This window comes from Chiloscyllium plagiosum, chromosome 20 (assembly GCF_004010195.1).
Source record: "Chiloscyllium plagiosum isolate BGI_BamShark_2017 chromosome 20, ASM401019v2, whole genome shotgun sequence".
In the NCBI taxonomy this organism is placed as follows: domain Eukaryota; kingdom Metazoa; phylum Chordata; class Chondrichthyes; order Orectolobiformes; family Hemiscylliidae; genus Chiloscyllium; species Chiloscyllium plagiosum.
In genome coordinates, this window is record NC_057729.1 from 58997429 (window position 1) to 59013440 (window position 16012).

Sequence of the window (16012 nt, forward strand, 5' to 3'; positions counted from 1 at the left end):
CAGAACTAGAGGGCATAGGTTTAGGGTGAGAGGGGAAAGATATAAAAGAGACCTAAGGGGCAACTTTTTCATGCAGAGGGTGGTACGTGTATGGAATGAGCTGCCAGAGGAAGTGGTGGAGGATGGTACAATTGCAACATTTAAAAGGCATTTGGATAAGAATATGAATAGGAAGGGTTTGGAGAGATATGGGCCAGGTGCTGGCAGGTGGGACTAGATTGGGTTGGGATATCTGGTCGGCATGGACAGGTTGGACTGAAGGGTCTGTTTCCATGCTGTACATCTCTGACTCTATGATTCTACAATTCCACTGCGGGAAACTGCTTCTCAGATGACCGTTGCATCTTAAAGGCAGTTGGTGTGGTAATTGAAAATGATGTTGAAACAAACCTTTTCTGAGATTCGGTTTAGAGGGGAGAGTGAAGGTTTCACTGTGCATTAAATCAAGAGTTCTTTACAACTTTGCAATGGTCAATAAAGATTGAACAAATGGAAGAAGTCATGTGGGGGCACTGGGTAAATGTGATGTGAATTGTTGTGATTGGTTAATTCCTCCAGTGTCATTTCTATTCATCATTGAACAATGCTTTTGCTTGTGTTGTTTTAGTTTCATACTTGATACCAAGTGTTTTTAAAATGAGAATGCTATGCAGTGCTGATTTATTCCAATTATTATTCACAATCTACTGCCTTTTTATAAATCTCACTTAAAAGCAGCAACTTATCTCTTCACAATATAGGAATAGATTTTCTGAGTTTAAAGAAACAAAACAAATTAAACTAAATAAAACATTGTAAATAGTCTGAGATAACTTTCATACTGACTTGTTACATGACTTGTGTTGAGTTCAGTCAGTTTTTGATTGGAGACCCACTAACACTGCCTCAAACACAAATACAGTCATGACCATTTCTGGTTGGGGACCACGTTTGAAGATTAGGATGATCTATTCCTGCCTCTTTCTTAGGTTCTGACAAAACTAAGAATTAGCACAAATTTTTATTTTGGTTGATCTGGCAAATGAAAGGCATGCCAGTCAGCTAAAGTGTATATCATGTGGATTTAGACCCTGCCCCCCTCTCCCACCCCCATCAACTGCCCCTTCATTTTGTCCCATGGCAGTTACAGTCATAGAGATGCATAGCATGGAAACAGATCCTTCGGTCCAACCCATCCATGCTGACCAGATATTCCAACCAAATCTAGTCCCACCTGCCAGCACCCGGCCCATATCCCTTCAAACCCTTCCTATTCTTATACACATCCAGATGCCTTTTAAATGATCCAATTGTACTATCCTCTGGCAGCTCATTCCACACACCTACCAACCCCTGCTTGGAAAAGTTGTCCCTTAGGTCTCTTTTATATCTTTCCCCCCTCACCCTCAACCTATGCCCTCTAGTTCTGGACTCTCCCACCCCAGAGAAAAGACTTTGTCTATTTATCCTATCCATGCCTCTCATGATTTTATAAACCTCTGTAAGGTCACTCCTAAGCCTCCAACATTCCAGGGAAAACAGCCCCAATGTTTTGGAGAGCTATCATTAGCAGCACTCAAGTGATAGGGCCACTACATGGGAAGTAAGCAAGATGAAACAGATTTAGTTGTTCAATATATTCCAGAGTAGTGCAGCAGTGAAAGAATGGCAATGTTGGGATAGTGAGTGGTTCCGAGAGGTATTTTCAGGTGGTGGTGTTCCCTTGTCCTTCTAAATCGAAATAGTTGTGGGTTTGGAATGTGCTGTGTAAAGGAGCCCTGGTGAATTTCTGCAGTGCATCTTGTAGTTAGTACGCACTGCTGCTTCTGATTATGGAGTGAGTGAATATCACAACATCCACAAATAGGTGGGCTGCTTGTCTTGGATGGTGTTAAGTTTTTTGAGTGAGTTGGTGCTGCACTCATCCATGCAAATGAGAAGTATTCCATCACACTCCTGACTTGTGTCTTGTAGATGATGGACACGTTGTGAGGAGTTAGGAGGTGAGTTACTCACTTTCCCTGGAGCGTCAGAGGCTGAGGGGTGACCTTATAGAGGCTTACAAAATTATGAGGGGCATGGATAGGATAAATAGACAAAGTCTTTTCCCTGGGGTCAGGGAGTCCAGAACTAGAGGGCATAGGTTTATGGTGAGAGGGGAAAGATATAAAAGAGACCTAAGGGGCAACGTTTTCACACTGAGGGTAGTACGTGTATGGAATGGGTTGCCAGAAGAAGTGGTGGAGGCTGGTACAATTGCAACATTTAAGAGGCATTTGGATGGGTATATGAATAGGAAGGGTTTGGAGGGATATGGGCCGTGTGCTGGCAGGTGGGACTAGATTGGGTTGGGATATCTGGTCGGCATGGACGGGTTGGACCGAAAGGTCTGTTTCCGTGCTGTACATCTCTATGACTCTATGCTGTATTCCTAGCCGCTGTATTCATATGGCCAGTCCAGTTGCATTTCTGGTCAATGGTAACTTCCAGGATGTTGATAGTGAAGGAATTCCATGATGGCAATGCCGTTGACTGTCAAAGGGTAATTATTAGATTATCTCTGATTGGAGATGGTCATTATCAGGCATTTGTGATTGCTACTTTCCTCTTTTCAGACCACGCCTAAATATTGTAGTACTTGGACTGTTTCAGTATATGAGTTGTCATGAATGGTGCTGAATTGTCGGGGGATAATAGCAGTTAGTGCTGAGCCTCCAGCTTTATTCATGGGACATTTCAAAATTTTTGTAAATTGAGATTTGTAGTGAGGACAATGCAGAGGCTGTCAAAGAAACTCTTCAACTGCAAGTGAAGGAACTCTGAAAAGGAAAGGCAAGTTTGAAATTACTCCTCTTCAGCATGAAAAGGAATAAAGAATATTGGAAGTCAGAGATTATGAAGTTGTTTAGTGTTGAAATGAGGACAGCATAAAGGCTGTAAAAAAAAATTTGTTTTGAGGAGCTCAGTAGCTCAAAGCAATTATTTTAAAGTCAAGGATGTGGAGAGAAAATAGAAAAGTATTAATCTGATTTTAGTAATGCAGACACGCCTATCCCAACTGTGGCAAAATGGGACCGTGGGATAGAACACGCCAACGTGGTTTAGGGGTACAAGTAGGCCAATCGGCCCCTCGAGCCTGCTGTACCATTCTATCTGATCATGGGTGATGTGATTATATTCCTGCCTATCCCTGATCACTTTCAACTCTTAGTTTATCAAGTATCTATCTACATTTGCCTGAAAATGTTCCAAGACACACTTTTTTAAAAAAGAATTCCAATGATTCACAGCTCTCAAGAAAAAAAAACTTCCTTTTTTGGGGAAATCCTTCGTTTTTAAACAGTGATTTCCAGGCATAGATTCTCCAAGAAAAGTAAATACCCTTTTCACAAGATCCCACAGGACATTTTTATGCTTTAAGTTGTCTTAACTCCAGCAGATATAATCCTAATATGGCTAATCACTCCGGTTACCCAGGTACAAGACCCGTTATCCATTCCAGATATCTCTCTGAGAACTTTCCCTGATCTGCCTCCAATGAATCTACAATATTCCTTCAATAAGATGACAGTTACTGTCCACAGTATTCCAGACATGGTCTCAATGCCTTTGTAATTGAAGCATCGTTTCATTTTTTATTTGACTCACCCCATGATAAGCTATAACATCCCATTGGATTTCCTAATTATTTATTGTATTCACTTAATAACTTTTTGCAATTCAGGCATGATGACACTCTGATCCCTCTTCATTGCAGACCTCTGTAATTTCTCACCATTTAGACAATACATGTCGCTATTTTTGTTCTTTCTGCCAATATTTTACATATTTGCAACACAAAGTGGACTAGAGAAGTTTCACCAGCAATGCCTCATCCACATCCTCCAGAGCCAATGGTAAGATTATTCCACAAATACTAGTGTCCTCCTTGAAACCAATTCTACAGGCATTTGGGCAGAATTCCCACAATACCAGCTACAAAGGACTGGACACTGTCAGCCCAAATGATCGAAAAGTGTCTCTACCATGAGGTTGTCTTTTCTCAGCTCTCAGTTTGCTAGTATTAGATTAGATTACTTAGTGTGGAAACAGGCCCTTCCATGGCCAATTCACCTAACCTGCACATCTTTGGACTGTGGGAGGAAACCGGAGCACCCGGAGGAAACCCACGCAGACACGGGGAGAACATGCAAACTCCACACAGTCAGTCGCCTGAGGTGGGAATTGAACCCGGGTCTCTGGCGCTGTGAGGCAGCAGTGCTAACTGCTGTGCCACCGTGCTGCCCACCAGTGAAGGACAAAGAAAGCACATACCGGAACTTCAAGAGAATCTGGGGGCAGATATAAGTGTCATGGCCATCTCTAAGGAGGGGGTGCTGGGGAAACTGAAAGGTCTGAAGGTGGATAAGTCACTTGAACCTGATGGACTGCATCCAGAGTTCCGATGAAGATAGCTGAGGAGATTTTAGAAGCATTGGTGGTGATCTTTCAGGAATCATTGGAACCAGGGAGGGTCCCAGAGGAGTCATAGATTCATAATCGCACAGAAACAGACCATTCGATTGAAACAGACTATTCGATTAAACCAGTCCATGCTGACCATAATCCCAAACTAAACTAGTTCTCCCCTTGCCCCCTTTTCCCTTGGCCCATATCCCTCCAAGCATTTCTAGTTCATGTACTTACCTAAATGTCTTTTAAATGTTGTAACTGTACCTGCATCCACCACTTTCTCTGACAACTCATTCTACACATAAACAGAGAATGGTTCAAAAAAAAAGTTACCACCTCATGTGCTTTTTCAGTCTTTCCCCTCACCTTAAAAATGTGCCCCCTTGTTTGGAATGCCCCCACCCTGGGGAAAAGACCCTTGCTGTTCACCTTCTCTATGCCCCTCATAATTTTATAAACCTCAATGAGGTCACCTCTCAACTTCCTAAGCTCCAGTGGAATAAAAAGATCCCAGCTTTTCAAGTCTATTTTTATCTTGCAAATGCTCCATTTCTGGCAACATCCTGGTAAATCTTTCCTGAACCCTCCGTTTAATAACATCCTTGCTCTAAGCTGGAAAATGGCTAATGTCCCAGCCCTGTTTAGGAAGGGAGGGAGGCAGAAGATGGAAGTTACAGACTGGTTAGTCTGTGAAGATCTCCTTGATGCATGGCATATTAACATGGATGACTGAGAGGAGCTTTCTACCAATCATTCAAAATGACAACAGCTGATCCATCAAACTGCTGTGAGCCCAAATGTCTTTATGAGATGGAGCAATTAATGAGGAGGAAAGAACACCATCCTGTCCTCCAGATTCCAGTACATCATGAGACTTTATGTCCCACGCCTCAGAAAATCTGTGGGCTGGGAGTCAGCCTGTTCACTCACAGGCAAAAACATTTTAAATTGAAAGAAAGCCACTTACACAAAGGAACATAAATTAATGACATGGGGGACACTAATTAGGAATTGACTTATGTCCACAACTCATTACACAACTTGTACACAATTACTACAGTGAACTACAATAGGAACAATGTTGGCAAATTGTTACTTATAAATTACACAACACTGCATTCAAGAGTGACAGCATTTCAAAGGCATTTAATTGGTTGTACTGTACTTTTAGAGGTGCTTTTTTTAAAAAAGTTCATTCATGGGACATAGGCATCACTGGCTAGGCCAGCATTTATTGCCCATCCCTAAATGCCCAGACAGCAATTATTGCTCTCCCTCAGGAGTGATGTATAGGCCAGATCAGTAAGGACAGCAGATTTCTTTCCATTAATGATCCCGATGGGTTTATCTGACAACGGATTCATGGTCATCATTTGACTCTTAATTCCAAATTTCTTTGTTGAATTCAAATTCCACCAGTGGCCATGGCAGGCTTTGAACCTGACGCTCCAGAACATTACATGGTCAGCATGGTGGCACAATGGGTAGAAACAAAATTGCTGGAAAAATAGGTTTTGCGTCATGATTTAGAACGCATTTCAGCTCCAGTGAACCTCCTTCAGAACTGAAATGAAGGAAGGATCACTGGATTTGAAACATTAACTCTGATTTCTCTCCACAGATGCTGCCAGACCTGCTGGGCTTTTCCAGAAATTTCTGTTTTTGTTTCTGATTTCCAGCATCTGTATTGCTTTCTGGTTTTTTGTTTGACACAGTGGTAAGCTGGGTCTCTGGATTAATAGTCATACAGCATCGAAACAGACCCTTTGGTGTAATTCATCCGTGCTGGCTAAGTTTTCCAAATTAAACTAGTCTAGTGTTTTTCCAGCACCACATTTTTCAACTCTGGTCTCCAGCATCTGCAGTTCTCACTTTCTCCTAAACTAGTCTAGTGACGATACCACATTTCCTCCCCAAATTTGGAGCAGAACAAGAAATATAATCTTCAGATGTGAATCTAGGCTGAGGGTTGATAGTGAAAGAAGTGAATATGAGAACAAAGAAATAGCTGAGGAACTGGTTAATAACTTTGCATCAGTCTTCATGGTGGAAGACACATACCAGAAATGGGGAGTCGGGGGACGGATGAGTGTAATGATCATCACCTAAGGGGAAGATGCTAGGACAGTTGAAAGGTCTGAAGGTGGATAACTCACCTGGAGCAGATGGACTATACCCCAGAGTTCTGAAGGAGATAGCTGAGGGGATGTAGGGGGATTGGACAGTGATCTTCAGAAATCACAGGAGTCAGAGAGAGTCCTGCAGGACTGGAAAATGGCTGATGTAACACCCCAGTTTAAGGGAGGGAGACAGAAGACCGGAAACTATAGGCCGTTTAGCCTGACCTCGGTTGTTGGGAAGATTTTAGAGTCTATTATTAAGAATGAAATTGTGGAGTACTTTGAAGTGCTGAATCAGTGTGACGCCTTCAAGGACAGATAATGCCTGACAAATCTGTTAGAATTCTTTGAGGAGATAACAAGCAAGGTAGGCAAAGGAGAGCCAGTGGACAGGATCTATTTGGATTTCCCGAAGGTGTTCTGCAGGGACCTGGACAAAGGAATTGAGGTTACTGTTGCTAATTTTGCAGATGACTCAAAAGATAAGAGGGACAGGTAGTGTTGAAGTGTGGAGGCTGCAGAAGGATTTAGACAGACTGGGAGAGTGGGCAGAGAAGTGGTGGATGGAATGCAATGTGGGAAAGTGTGAAGTTGTGCATTTGGGAGGAAGAGTAGAGGCATAGACTTTTTTCTAAATAGGGAAAGGCTTTGTAAAACTGAAGCACGAAAGGTCTTGAATTCTAGTTCATGATTCACTTTAGGTTAACATGCAGGTTCAGTTTGTGGCTAAGAAGGCAAATGCAATGTTAATGTTTATTTCAAGAGGGCTAGAATACAAGAGTAGAGACATACTGCTGAGGCTGTATAAGTCAGGCTGCATTTGGAATATTGTGAGCAGTTTTGGGCCCTGAATCTAAGGGGGTGATGTTCTGGTGTTGGAGAGCTTCCCAAGAATGATCCTGGGGATGAAGGGTTTGTTAAGAGGAGTGATTGTGGACTCTGGGTCTGTACTCAGTGGAGGTTAGAAGGATGAGGGAGGAATTTGATTGAAGCTTGCAGAATACTGAGGGGCCTGGATAGAGTGGACATGGAGAAGATGTTTCCACCAGTAGGAGAGACGAGGACCCGAGGGCACTGCCTCAAAGTGAAGGGATGACCCTTTAGACCGGAGATGAGGAATTTCTTTAGCCAGAGGGTGGTGCCTCTGTGGAACTAATTGCTGCAGAGAGCTGTGCAGGACAAGTCATTGAGTGTATTTAAGACAAGAGATAATTTCTTGATTAGTAAGGGGATCAAGGGTTATAGGGAGAAGGCAGGGGAATGGGGTTGAGAAACATAACAGCCACGATCGAATGGCAGAGCAAAGTTGATGGGCCGAATGGCCCACTTCTGCTTCAGTATCTTATGTAGGTTTTTTTTAATGCAAGTGTTCAGGGATTTTATAACACATATCTCTGGAGCGGGTGGGACCTGAACCCGAAGTGATTATGAATGTTAGCTGGTCCTTGCTAAATCAGCATCTGCAGCACAGCTTAGTTTTAGTTCTCTGTTACAGATCTAAATTAATTAAAGAAAGATGCTAAAGAAAGTTACAGACCTGATTCCTAAATGCAGAAAGGAGTGATTGTGCAGAGTGTTTGAGAACAGGATTGAGGGCCCTGTGTATCATGTATAGTGTTTGGGATTGTGTGTAGAAAGTGCAGTGTGGAAGTTGGGTGTTTGGGGCTATCTGTGACAGTCTCTCTGTGATGATCTCTTTGTCTTTTTGCTATCTTTCTGTGTGTGTCAGTATTCCTTGCCTGTATGTGACACTCTATCTCTGCCTGAAACTGTCAGTGATTGCCTGTGACTCTAAGTGTATCTCTCTCTCTCTCTTTCTGTCAGTGTCTTTTTCTCTCCCCATGTGACTGTCAGTGAATGTCTCTCTCTCTCTCTGTGCTCACACCCAAATTCCAGCAAGGCGGAATTCCCTGATTCCGGCTACGTTTTCTGATTGACATTGAAATGGATCAATGGCTGGGATCCCTGTCTGGGAGGTCAGCCAATCACTTTGGGGAGGGTTTGGTGTGTATCAGTCTGGAGCTGGGAGGCGGTTGGTGTGGGAGAGATTCCCGATACAGTGTCCCTGAGTACCGCAGTGAGTATCCCACTGAGACACTGACAGCGAGGGTTCCGTCCAGTGTCCCACAGGAGCTGCCCCCTGGTTGATCCCTATCGGGCAGGGGGAGATTCCAGAAAGTCTCTGCTGTTATTGTTGTGTAGCTAAAGTCTGTTGTGTTCTTTTTTGTAATGTTATGGTGTTGTTGAGAAATGCTGCAAAGTGTGAGTGAATTGCTGCTGACGGGGTGGAGTAATGCCTGCAGGGGTGGGGGACGCTGTGTATTCAGCACTGTCCTGGCTCTCGGGCACAATTAGCTCGACCTTCTGCACAAACCGAGCTTGTTTCTGAAGTGGGGGTTGTGTCTGATTGAAATGGAGAAGGCATACAGCAGCAGTGAAACATTTAGTGAAACTTGGATTCTCGGGATTGTTATGCCAGTAAGATTGTTACCACGGTGCACCCAGTTTGTTACAGCTGGAACTTGTAGCAGCCTGTCGTACATAGTGCTCCACCCTCCTGTGTACTGAGTACTCTGAAAAAGGGTCACTGGACTCGAACTGTTTCTCTCTCCACAGATGGTGCCAGAGCTGCCGAGTTTCTCCAGCAATTTGTTTTCGTTTCAGAACTACAACGACCACAACCCTTTTTTTTTATTTTACTGATTTCAAAATGTTCTCCTGTTTTCTCCATGATCTAATTCCTGTGGCTCCCTTCTCCTCAAGGTCCACACTCTGATTTCCATTTGCTTACCAACTTCCCTTGAGACAGAAGATTTGCCTTCAGCTTCCACTTAGCACAGTCCAGGTTGACACACTGGCACTACTGAGGGAGTGCTGCACTGTCAGCAATACAGTCTGCCTGCTGAGATTTTAAGCCATGTCCTTCTCTGCCCCTTCAGCTGGATGCTAAAGATTCCACAGCCATTATTGGAAGAACATGACAGCTCCACATGCAAATTAGCAGCCATGTTTGTCTACATATGTGACTACATTGAATGTATTTCATTGAAACATAGGAATCAGGAGCAGGAATACAGCATAAGTGACCAACACTGTCCACAGTCCTCTAGGTATGGTCTCATCAGGCTCTATAATTGAAATATCACCTCCTACTTCCATATTAATTTCCCCTCTCAATAAATAACATCCTGTTAGCATACCTAATTACTTCTGGTGCCTGCATACTAACCTTACGCAATTTAAGCACGAGGATACCCAGGTTCCTCTGCATCTCAGCTGTGCAATCTTATATTATTTAGATAATATGCTGTTTTTAGTCTTCTGCCAAAATGGACAAGTTTGCATTTTTCCACATTATGCTCCCATCTACCATGGTTTTGCCAGCTCTTGTAACCTGTCTTTACAGCCTCCTTTATGGCCTGTTCACAACTAGGTTTCCAATGAATCTTCGTCAGCAAATTTCAAAAATGATTCATTGGTTGTGTTACCAAGAGGGTGTGGAAGGTGTTTTATTATTTGAGCTGCTTTTATTGTTAAAATCCTTTTAAAGGAGTTTTCAAAAATGATCAAGTACTTCTTTTTGTCACCACCTGAATGTTTCATACGTTTTGCGTTGTGTTCACTAAGTCTCCGAGAATATGCTATGGGTTGTTAATCCTCCAAAAAATGCTGAGCAATTTAAAGAATCTCAAAACCATAGGAGATGATTCAGCCCGTCATTCCTGTGTTACCCCCTTTTTTGGGGGCAAACTGATTAATTCTCCTGTGCTTCCTCTTTGTAGCACAGTAGTTTTTTTCTCCCTTCAAGTTTTTATCTGTTGCCTATTTTGAATGTTCCTCATATCCTTTGCATTGCAGGTTAATGAACAAATGGTTGAGCAGTGGTTTGTCAGATATTTTGGTATTTCTGAATCACAGTCACCTTTTAAATCTGAAACCTATTATCCCATGTTCCCTAGTTCAGCCCAGCAGCCTGAGTGCATGGTTTGAGAACTAATTATGTGTTTACCGTAATTGAGATTCTTTCCCTTCTAACTTTATCCTTAAGACATTGAGCACAGTAAACTAGTTGTAAGCAATGTAATTTTTTTTTAAAAAGATGTTTCCAGTTACTGGTTTACCTCCGTTGCCAATTCCTCATACTTTGAATAATGAATCTGTCAGACATTTTGTGTAGGAGTCTCTTTGAAGACAGGCAGTGAGTAATGCAGTATCAACAGGGCGTGCCCGTTTTGTCTGCTCATCGCTGTTTTGAACTGTGTATGACCAGATTAATCCATGCAGCATAGGACTCTGGAGCGAAGTTTAGAGGGTATTTTACAAATGGGAATTGGCCTGTAAATGTTGTTGATGTGCAAGGTGCAACTGTGATGATTGTGTGGAGTTCTGATAAGGCTTTTGGCAGGATTTATAATGGAGGAAGGGGGTCTAGGTTTGCAGAGCAAATTATTGCTCTCTACTGATTGTGACCTGATCTGCAAGGAAATTAATAGAAAAAAAGCAGATGACCAAATAATTACTTTGGCTGATCTCTGCATTCCGAAAACTAGTCTACATAGCACAGTTGAGTGACTTGCAGTTTGACTTTAGGATCCAGTTTCACTGGTGTTTTTCAAGGGGAGGAATCACAATGAGTTATGAGACTGGATCTTCAATGTTCATTTAATGGGAGTCAAGCTGGGACATTACACTAGTGAAGCTGTCCTGTATGGTTTCTGGAGCCTGTTCCCTGGCATGGTCTGTTGGACAGAGCGGGAGGGAGCTTGCTGTCATTAAATGTTGTGTTTTCTCAGGGTTGCTGACTTACCCAGCTGTTTGTTTTATCTATTGACTCCTGATTTGAATCTGCAGTTTTACATTGTTGATTTAATGTTTCACTTTGAAGTGCAGGTTGAGCAGTCTCAAATCTCCAAGCTTATTTTAGAGCCCTCACCATAAAGTGCCTTCTTTTTCATCTGCCAAGGCCTGGCTTTGGGTGTTTCACTTTGGATGTGTGCTGGGTCTCAGCTTTTCATCATATACACCACTAACAGAGAAATGGAGAGTTTTAGTTCCAGGTTTTTAGTTGACACGAAAATATTAAAGATAAAATAAGGTGTGTCAGTGGAGAGCAGCAAATTACAAAGTACAGAAAGTGAATGGGCAAAATTGCAGAAATTAAACTTCAACATGGGATGGGAGTTTTGAGGGAGAATGTGGACCATCCATTTTGGATCCAAGAAAGATATTTTGGAATATATTTTCGTGTTGAGAGACTAGTTGCTGTGAAAGTACAATGGAATTCACTGTCCATCATAAACTATGATTTGGAGGTGCCAGTGTTGGACTTGGGTGGACAAAGAAATCACATGACTCCAGGTTATAGTCCAACAGATTTGTTTGAAATCTCAAGCTTTCAGAGCACTGCTCATTTGTCAGAAGACTTCACCTGATGAAGGGACATCACTGTGAAAGCTTGTGATTTCAAATAAGCCTGTTGGACTATAACCTGGTGCTGTGTGACTTCTGACTTCAAAACCTAATGAACAGGTAGGAAAAAAATCCACATGGCCATGTGAAAGTAGCTGAAAATCTGGAAAGGGTGGAAATGATAATGTTTTAGCTGCGCAGAGCCTCAGACAGATCATGTCTGGAGACCATAAACTCTCGGAGAAGTATTAGGCCATTCGGCCCATCGAGTCTGCTCAGCATTTGATCATGGCTGATATGTTCCTCAAGGAGTAAGGTGTTTCATTCCCATCACTGACCTTAACATGGGTGGATTAACCTTCTGAGGTCAATACTCCTGTAGGTACAATGCAGATCCACCAGAACAACACTGGGCTTAAGATTAGATTAGATTACAGTGTGGAAACAGGCCCTTCGGCCCAACAAGTCCACACCGCCGAAGCGCAACCCACCCATACATTTACCCCTTACCTAACACTACGGCCAATTCACCTAACCTGCACATCTTTAGACTGTGGGAGGAAACCGGAGCACCCGGAGGAAACCCACACAGACACTGGGAGAACGTGTAAACTCCACACAGGCAGTCTCCAGAGGCGGGAATTGAACCCGGGTCTCTGGCGCTGTGAGGCAGCAGTGCTAACCACTGTGCCACCGTGCCGCCCATATGGGTTAGAGTTTTTGAATGGTTGGTGGAGTGGGCCATCAGTCATTTCACATTCTTATTGAGTGAGGCAGTTTCTCTCACGGACTAAATTGGGGTCTCCTGCTTGCACCAGTGAAATGGGTATTCCTCAGGTGAATCTAGACAATGGATGTCTCTGTATGTTGTTAGCTAGTGGATACTACATCTCTCTCGCTCTCACTATTCTTTCCTCTTGTCTGTGAAGTTTGAGGCTTTAAGTTAGCTCATTCTTGTCATCCCTCAACTGTGTTTGGACATTCGAAAGTCGCACAGCCCCTCAGAATTGAAACTGTTCACTCTAAAGAGTGCTGCTTTGTTTAATATATAGGCACACTCTAAGGCCCATCATAAGCAGCTCCAATAATAATTTCCTGTAAGTGAGCACCCAGAGTTACTTTTGAACTGCTGATCACACCACCTCCTTGTCCATCAGGAAAGCTGATACCCAGCAAACATACCTGACAGTGGGGAAACACCGGCAGATATCACAGTGCGTTCTAGTCCATACTTGGCTTCAGATAGAGCTCCTTGAACTTTCACTGGTGGTTTGCAAATGAAGGAAAAACTTGGATTTATGTTCGTAATGTTCACAGCCTCAGGATATAGGCCCATTACCATTGAATAGAGATCAGTATAGGAAACGTAATATGAGATTTGTACGTGGCTAGATTCCACAATGTGGGAACCTTCTTAGTAGGTGTACAACCAGGTCAAAGTGCAGGGAGAAGTATGAGCTGACACTTCAAACAATATGTTAATGACCAGATGACTTTTTAAATTAAAAAAATGAGAGAATGGCAGGTGCTGTAAATCAGAAACAGAAATTGCTGGAAAAGCTCAGTAGGTCTGGCAACCTCTGTGGAAGGAAATCAGAGTTAACGTTTCAGGTTCAGTGATCCTAAGTTAACTCTGATTTCTCTCCACAGATACTACCAGACCTGCTAAGTTTTTCCAGGAATTTCTGGGTTTTTTTCCTCTCTCTGATAATGATTAGATTAGATTCCCTACAGTGTGGAAACAGACCTTTAGCCCAACAAGTCCACACTGACCTTCCGAAAAGTAACCCACCCAGACCCATTTCTCTACATGTACCCTGACTAGTGCACCTAACACTATGGTTAGCATGGCCAATTCGCCTGACCTGCATACCTTTGGGTTGTGGGAGGAAACCGGAGCACGCAGATGCTGGGAGAAATTGCAAACTCCACACACAGTGACCTGAGGCTGGAATTGAACCTCGGTCCCTAGCGCTGTGAGGCAGCAGTGCTAACCACTGAGCCAGCCCTGCTGGAGTGAAAGCCCTGTTCTTTAAAATAGCGCCTGGAATAACCTGTCAGACAGGACAGGTGAGGCCTGCATCCAATTTCTCTTCTGAAAGACAGCACTTCCGACAAGGACGGCTCTCCCTCAGTACCATGCAGGGCATACCTGCCTTGTGTCTGGGCTGGGAATTGAACCCATGACTGCTGACTTGAATCAAGAGCACTGTTTACTAATTTGCAGCTGATGCTTAGCCTACATTACAATCCAGTCCATCACAGGAAAGCCTGTTGGCTCATGCATAATACATGTTTTGTTAAATAGATCATTGGACTGGTTTAATTAAGAGCAGAAATTGGTGATTCAACCTCTTGCGCGGTCTTTTGAGTTAGATGGTGGCCAATCTGTGAGCAATTCCATTAGTCTGCCTTTTGATCCTCCTTCCACAATACCTTTGTGCAATGGAAATCCATCAGTCACACCCTTGAATGCTCTCAGTGACCACACTCTGTAGGAGTTAAAATTCCACCTGCCTTTGTGTGGAGATAGGAAGAATGTTTCCTCCTTAGCTTTGACCTGGTAGTGCATGCAGTCAGAGGTTTCTCACTACTAATTAGTATGAATTATTATGGCAGTAATGTAAAGTTTCTTTCATTTTTCATTGCGCGTGAGCAGTAAATACCACTTATTTTAGTGATTTGTGGTTGTGGGTGTCATTGGTGAGACCAATATTTATTGCCAGCCATATTGTCCTTGAGAAAGTGGTGGTGAGCAGCTGCTTTAAACTGCTGCAGCCCATGTGTTAAAGGTAGACTCTCAGTACTGTTAGGAGAAAGTGAGGACTGCAGATGCTGGAGAGTCAGTCAAAAAGGGTGGCGCTGGAAAAGCTCAGCAGGTCAGGCAGCATCCGAGGAGCAGAGTGGTGCTGGAAAAGCATAGTGGGTCAGGCAGCATCCGAGGCCTGACCTGCTGTGCTTTTCCAGCACCATTCTAATCTTGACTCTAATCTCCAGCCTCTGCAGTACCCACTTCTGCCCAGCATCCAAGGAGCAGGAGAGTCAATGTTTCAAGCATAAGCCCTTCATCAGGAATGTAGAAGGGGAAGGGGGGATGAGAGAGAAATGTGGGTGTGGGGCTGGAGGAAGGTAGGTGGGAATGCGATATGTGGGTGTAATTGTGATAGGTGGGGACATTGGAGCCTATAGGTAGGACAAGTCAGGAGGGCGGTGCTGAGCGGAGGGCGGATTGGATCTGGGGGCAGGGGAGATTTGGAAACTAGTGAAGTCCACGTTGATTGCATGTGGATGAAGGGTCCCAAGGTGGAAGAGGTGGTGTTCATCCTTCAGTTGGTGGGTGGCTGGAATTTGGCGGTGGAGGAGGCTCAGGATTTGCATGGCCTTGGGAGAGTGGGAGAGGGAGTTGAAGTGGTTGGCTTGATTGCAAAATTGAATGTTGTGCTGTAAGGACACCAAGGTGAGGGCCCATGGTGTTCGAGGTGAGCTACTGGTATGGATTGAGGATTGGCTGTCTGACAGAAGGCAGAGAGTTGGGATAAAAGGTTCTTTTTCGGAATGGCAGCCAGTGACAAGCGGTGTCCCGCAGGGTTCAGTGTTGGGGCCGCAGCTGTTCACATTATATATTAATGATCTGGATGAAGGGACTGGGGGCATTCTAGCGAAGTTTGCCGATGATACAAAGTTAGGTGGACAGGCAGGTAGTACTGAGGAAGTGGGGAGGCTGCAGAAGGATCTGGACAGTTTGGAGGAGTGTTCCAGGAAATGGCTGATGGAATTCAATGTGAGCAAATGCGAGGTCTTGCACTTTGGAAAAAAGAATAGAAGCATGGAAAACTTTCTAAACGGTGAGAAAATTCATAAAGCCAAAGTACAGAGGGATCTGGGAGTGCTAGTTGAGGATTCTCTAAAGGTAAACATGCAGGTTGAGTCCGTGATTAAGAAAGCGAATGCAATGTTGTCAATTATCTCAAGAGGGTTGGAATATAAAAGCACCGTTGTGCTACTGAGACTTTATAAAGCTCTGGTTAGGCCCCATTTGGAATACTGTGTCC

The 16012-nt window shown here is 43.6% G+C and overlaps 1 protein-coding gene across 3 annotated transcripts in view; it reads left to right on the plus strand.

Annotated features, from left to right (window-relative positions):
• Positions 1 to 16012, plus strand: part of LOC122560324 (copine-1-like) — a 93671-nt gene that overhangs the window by 45838 nt on the left and 31821 nt on the right. The window contains exon 1 of one of the 3 annotated variants that reach the window (XM_043710936.1): positions 8527 to 8628. The exons of the other annotated variants lie outside the window; for them this stretch is intronic. The gene's annotated coding sequence lies outside the window, so the exon portion shown is untranslated. Of the gene's footprint in view, positions 1 to 8526; positions 8629 to 16012 lie in introns of those variants that run through there. 3 annotated transcript variants of the gene reach the window in all.